Source organism: Pteropus vampyrus, unplaced genomic scaffold, assembly GCF_000151845.1.
Source record: "Pteropus vampyrus isolate Shadow unplaced genomic scaffold, Pvam_2.0 Scaffold193, whole genome shotgun sequence".
NCBI classification, from domain to species: Eukaryota; Metazoa; Chordata; class Mammalia; order Chiroptera; family Pteropodidae; genus Pteropus; species Pteropus vampyrus.
Genome location: NW_011888974.1, coordinates 742,215 through 749,032, shown reverse-complemented (window position 1 = coordinate 749,032; position 6,818 = coordinate 742,215). Strand labels below are relative to the sequence as shown.

Here is a 6,818-nt window from a genome sequence, read left to right as displayed (position 1 = left end):
TTCAGGTCTACTGTAACAAACTGCCATAAACTGGGTGACCTAAAAAAAACAGAAATTTATTCTCTCAGAGTTCTGGTGGCCAAAAATCCAGAAATTAAGGTATCATGAAGTTTGCTTCCCTCAGAAGGCTCTAAGAGAGAATCCATTCCATGCGCCTCTCCTAGTTTCGGATAGCTACCAGCACTCCTTGGCTTGTAGCTGTATCACTCCAATTCTTGCCTCCATCTTTATGTATCTTTTGGGAGCCACTATTCTATAGACATCAAGAGAGTTATTAAAGAGTTCTAGGGTCCTTTTTTCTGTCTGAGATTAATTTTAGACTTTTTATGCATGCTGGAAATTGAATGACAACTTCTAAATTTTAAAATATTTGAAATAGAATTATTATAGGAAAAGTTAGGGGACAGAATAAAAATTTTAATCAATTTAATAGAAGATGGCAATCAAAGAAAAAGTATATAGAAAACACAAAATAAGATGACATAAATAATCCAACTGTATCAGTAATTACAATAAATGAAAATGGACTAACTTACCAATGGAAAGGTAGACATAACCTGATCATACACTATTAATAATATTTAACCATATGCTATTTATAAGAACTCACCTAAAATATTCAGAAAGGATAAATGTAAATAAATGTAAAGGGATGAGGAAAAAAATATGCTAAGCAAAAGAAAGCTGTTATATATGTGTGTCTTATATATTATTATGGACATATTTTGATAGGCAACAACAAAAGCTAATATGAATAAAGAACCTCACTATGTAATGTTAAAAGGATAAGATGACCGAGAAGATAAAATAATTTAAACTTGTATGCATATAACAAGTCTCTAAATATACAATGCAAAAATTACAGAATTACAAGGGTAAACTGACAAATCCACAATCATAGTGGGAGATTTCAATATACCTCTTCCATTCGTTGAGAGACAGATGAAGCATACAACAATCAGTGTGACATAGAAGATTTAAACTACCTTCATAAAACTCCATATTCAACAATTAGAGAATACACATGAAACATTTGTTAAAACTGACCATCTGCTAAGTGAGAAACAAACCTTAATACAAAAAAATTAATATCATACATACCACATTCTCTGACAATGAGAAATCTAAGAGAGAAAACACACGCAGTTGAAATTTTAAAATATACTCTAAGTATTTACTGGTCAAAGAAGAAATGAAAACATCGTACAACAAAACTGGTAGGATATGGCCATAGGAATACCTAGGGGAAAATTTATAACCTTAAATGTATGTCAGAAAATCAGTGATAGGGGAGTAGGGGAGAGAGGGGAGGTAGACAGGGTAAAAGGGGTCAAATATGTGGTGACAGAAAGAAATCTAACCATGGGAGGCAAACACACGATGTGAATATATATATGCCTTACTGTTAAAATGTACAGCTGAAACTTACTGGATTTCGTTAACCAATGTCACCATAAAAGAATTTATTAATTAATTAAGCTAAAGAAAGAAAAAACAGAAAGAAAGTGAGACCAAAAGTCAGTGAGCTGGGGCATCCAACTCAGAGGGTGGGGAAAAAAATCCCGAAGAAAGAATAAAGGAAACAATAAGACAGAGAACAAAGAAATGAGAGGATCCGCAACCCCAAAAGTGGTTCTTTTTAAAACCTAATAAATCTTCTAGCAAGAGAGAGGGAGGGACAGGGAGGAGAGGTAGAAGGGGGGAAGGAGAGAAGAGGAAAAAGGAGGGAGAGAAAAAGAAACTATTGGAAAAAGGGTCATATTACAGATACAATAGATTGTACTGTGAACCACTCTATGACATTAAATTTAAAATCTTCGATGAAATAGATAATTTATCTTAAAACTATAACTTACCAAAATGTATTTAAGAAGAAACAGAAAACCCAAATAAATCTATAACCATTTTTTAAATAGGTAGTTTAATATTCAACCACCAATTGGCCATAGTGGGGGAACGGATAAATTATGGTTTATTCACATAATGGAATACCATACAACTGTTAAAAAAAAAAATGAATGAGTTCTACAAATATTAACATAAATAAATCTGAGAAAAATAATTTGGAATGGAAACATTTTCAAAAGAAATTGTAGTCTGATGCCATTGTATAAAATGGTAAAAGACAATGATAGTAGCATCTATTCTTTAGAGATGAAAGGGGTTGAGTGTAATTCAATACGGTGTGGTAATGGCCCTGGAGGCCAGGAGGACTTGAGGCCCAGAATGCCCTGGTGAGAACTGATACTCAGTTTCAATGCCAAGGCTCATGGTCACCAGATTTTCCCAGTTTGGGAAGACAAACAAGAAATCAAGATATTTATGTGACTTCTGTTCCAACTTTTGAAAGATTGAAGTGGTGGGGGGCCTCTTCTGTAGAAGGGTAAAATATCGTCTTTGCCCCCACCCCCCAGCTTGTGATTTTTGCCCAGGCCATAAGAAGTTAGGTATAGGTTTGAGCAGGAGCTCTGGAAAAAACAGGCCAGATCAGCCACCCTGGAAGCAGCCTAGATTCTGCTGAGTGAACAGCCCCACCCTTCTGCCTTCAGGCCTCATGGTGCCAGACTGTACCACCACACATGTTCCAAGTCCTCTGAGGCAAAGGACTCCTGGCTATAACCCTCAGCATCCCTGTTTTGTTCTTTCCACCCCATTCCCCTCTTGTGACTCAGAGCCTCAGGTAGCCAGAGGGAACCCAAAAAAGGCTAAAATCCTCCCTGTTCTGAAGGAGACGTTAAATGATCTACTGGAAAGGCAGATAATTTAAATGACTAGCTGTCACAATACCACCTGACTTTGAGATCACAGTGTGGGCATTAAAGTGGGGCAGGGGGAGGGTTCACACCTGGGAGAGACATGGATATTTTTGTGTAATAATGACAATAAATTATATGTGACAATATTTATAACTTTATTGCCGTGTCTGGTATTATGCTAAGAGCATTATATGACTGATATCATTTAATCCTGATAATGACCTCATGAAGTAGAATATGACAATATGGACAATACTAGTATTTCGGTATTTATCTTACAAAATTTATTTCTAAAAAGTGTTTAGGATGCATAAACAAAAGTCAGTGAAACTAAGTATTGTATTTCAAATATAAACATTTTAACAAAATGTCAAGTAAAAACTTACATTTATTAAAAAAAATTAATGGTCAGCAGATTAAAAGGATAAAAATAAAGTATTCAAAAGTAACAACCTGAGGATAAAAAAAATGACACAGATGATAGAGGCATTGTTCATCCCTCTTGCGACCAAATCAAAGTTGTGACTGAAACACGGAGCAAACAGCAAGGAAAGTAGCCCGAGATCTAGACAACAGAAGCACTACGACTAGGGAGAGAAATAATTAATCAACCTGCAATGGTAGAAGGTAGAAGGGAGGTGAAGACACAAGGATGACCGGTCCCAAGCAGCTGAGTGGGACAGAGGCTGCAGCAGCCAGTAGCTGCAGACGCCTCTTAAAGGGGCCATGTCCATGAGAGGACGTTCGCCGTGATGGACCTGCTCGCTCTGAGCACCAGTGCTGAGTCGGCTACATGGGAGTCACCAGGGACTTACAGGTGGACACTGCGTTGTCGGAGTGAGGGCCAGAGGCTATGCTCTCTCCTGGGCAGAAGTGCCGGCGGTATCCATTGTTCCTCTGTTGAGCCCTCCCCCATTCCCAGTGTGCAGACACAGTGCCGCCATAGCTGAGACGTCAACAAACTGGATAACAGAGGTTGCTCCACCCAGAGGATTCCCTGAAACTCTGCCTCTCCCAACTTGTGGCCCCCCACAAGCCACATCCAGGTGCATCCTCGGCCAGTCAGGTGTTCCTTGCTGAGCAGCATTAAGACTCACGCTGGTGGCAGCTAGCCTCGGTTTCTGGTTTCTTTAGGCAACTATAAGCACAGCATCTGTGGATTGCTTGGTGAATCTTAACAGGTGGCCCCAGAGAGGCATAGGCTGGGGCTAAACTTGGCCTGCAGCTGAACCCCTCTCAGGACTGTGCCACTGGACTCCTACTACACAAAGCCATGCTAATAAGACTGGGAGACTTAGGAGCTTTGCTTGGTACACAGAAACAGACACAGAAAGGCTGCCAAAATGGGAAGACAAAGAAGCAGAAATCATATGAGAATAGACTAGAGATCCAGGAATAATGGAGTCAAGCAATCTAACAGATGCAGAGTTCAAAACAGTGGTTATAAAGATATTCAACGGTCTACAGCCATGCCACCCTGAATGTGCCCGATCTCGTCCGATCTCAGAAGCTAAGCAAGGTCGGGCATGGTAAGTACTTGGATGGGAGACCACCTAGGAATACCAGGTGCTATAGGCAATAAAAAAAAAAAAAAAAAAAAAAGATGTTCGATGAACTTAGAGGAAGTGTAGATGAATTCACTGAGAACTTTAACAAAGAGATACAAAAAAATCATAAAAATGGAAATGAAAGTTATAAAAGGGAACCAGTCAGAAATGAAGAACACATTATCTGAGATGAAGAATATAGTTAAAATGGAATAAACAGAGTGAATAAAGAAGATTGAACCACCGGTACAGAGGATAGGGAAGCCAAGGACACTCAGTCAGAATGGCAAGAAAAAAGAAGGCAAGACTATAATAGTAATTTAAGGAGCCTATGAGACACTATTAAATGTAAAAATATCCGTGTTATAGGGATACTGGAAGGAAAACAAGATGTTGAAGAGCTATTTGAAGAAATAATGATAGGAAACTTCCTTCACCTGATGAAGGAAATAGACATACAACCCCAGGAAGCTCAGAGAGTCCCAAGAAAGAGGAACCCAAAGAGACCCACACCAAGGCACATCATAATTAAAATGTCAAAGGTTAAATACAAAGATTCTTATTTTATTTTTTTTTTTAGGTGAGACAACGCTTGGTTGACCTCACAGATTGCAAGGACCTTGTCAGCTTGCAATCCCTTATTTTTTATTTTTTATGCCTGCAGCACCTAGTCTTCCTCGGTGGTCTCCCATCCAAGTACTAACCAGGCCCGACCCTGCTTAGCTTCCGAGATCAGATGGGATCAGACTCGTTCAGGGTGGCATGGCCATAGAGAAATACAAAGAATCTTAAAAGTAGCAAGAGAAAAGCAGTTAATTACCTACAAGGGCACACCCATAAGGCTGGCAGCTGATTTTTCAAAAGAAACCATGCAGGACAGAAGGGCTTGGCACAAAATATTCAACGTGATGAAAACCTGGGATCTACAACCAAGAATACTTTATCCAGCGAAGCTATCATTTGGAGGACAGATAAAGAGCTTCCCAAAGAAAAATAAGCTAAAGGAATTTATCAACAACAAGCTGGTATTACAGGAAATGTTGGAGGGACCCCTTTAAAATGAAAAAACATATATGAAAAACAGGAATAAAGAATGGTCATAACTACATTCCTACCAACAAGTACCTCAAATGGAAAATAATTAAGTGCTCCAACCAAAAGACAGAGTGGCTGAATGGATAAGAAAACAAGACCCCTACATATGCTGCGTACAAGCAACTCACTTCAGATTAAAAGACACACACAGACTAAAAGAGGATGGAAAAAGATATTGCCTTGATGGACCTAGAGGGTATTGCGCTAAATGAAATGGATCATATAAAGACAAATATTGCATGATTTCCCAAACACGTGGAATCTAAAGAACAAAATAAACAACAACAAAAGCGGAAATAAACTCAGATACAGAGAATATTTTGAGGGCTACAAGATGGGAGAGGGGTTGGGGGATTGGGTAGTTGCAGAATAGATATGGAGATATAGAGTATAGCATGGGGAAGAAGGTTAATAATGTAATAAAATATGTAAGGGGGAAGAGGGGTACTAGACTTAGTGGGGCGATCGCTTTGTGAGTTATGTGGATTTATTACTGCATGCCAACTATAATTAAAAAAAACTCATTGACTTGTACAATGTAAATATAAGCTATTAATTGTCTATTTCAATAAAGCCTTAAAAAAAAACAACCTGAATACCTCTTCAAAATGAAGATTAAATAATGAAAAATTAAAATGGAAATGATTTTCTCTTTAAAAAGAGCCATCTAAAAAAATAAAGCACATGAAATCAAATAGATATCACAAGAAAACTACAGATCAATATCTATTATGATTATAGATATAAAAATCCTCAACATTATGCTAGGAAATCAAACCTAGCAGTGTATAAAAAGGATTCCATACCATAAACAAATGAGATTTATATCAAGAATACAAGGTTGGTTTAACATCCAAAAATCAAACAATGTAATGTACCACATCAATAAAATAAAGGACAAAACCTCAAACAACAACAACAACAACAACAAAAACCAGAAAAAGCATTTGACAAAATTCAATACTCCTTCATAATAAATCACAAAAAAATATAGTGAATAGAAGAGAACTGCCTTAATCTGATAAAGTTATCTATGAAAAATTCACAGCTAACATACTTAATCATGAAAGACTGGATGTTTTCCTTCTAAGATCAGGAACAAGGCAAAGGTATTTGTTCTCATAACTTCTGTTCAACACTAGTTCAACAAGAAAGTGAAATGAAAATGAATCCAGATTGGAAAGAATGTAAAACTATATTTGCAGATGACATGATCTGGCACACAGAAAACTCTAAGGAATCGCTTAAAAGCTATTAGAATAAATGAGTTCAAGATTGCAGTATACAAGATAAATACATGAAAGTCAATTACATTTTTAAACATTAGCAATGGGCAAACTGAAAAAGAAATTAAGAAAACAATCCCATTTTACAATAGCATCCAAAAAATTCCTTAGAAATAAATTTAACAAAAGAAATG

General features: G+C 37.3%; 2 pseudogenes; one reads left to right on the top strand and one right to left on the bottom strand.

Moving 5' to 3' along the window:
• The first annotated feature begins 4,215 nt into the window (after positions 1 to 4,215).
• Positions 4,216 to 4,334, top strand: LOC111746550 (annotated as a pseudogene).
• A 624-nt stretch (positions 4,335 to 4,958) lies between these two features.
• On the bottom strand, positions 4,959 to 5,077 carry LOC111746560 (annotated as a pseudogene).
• Between the last annotated feature and the right edge of the window lie 1,741 nt (positions 5,078 to 6,818).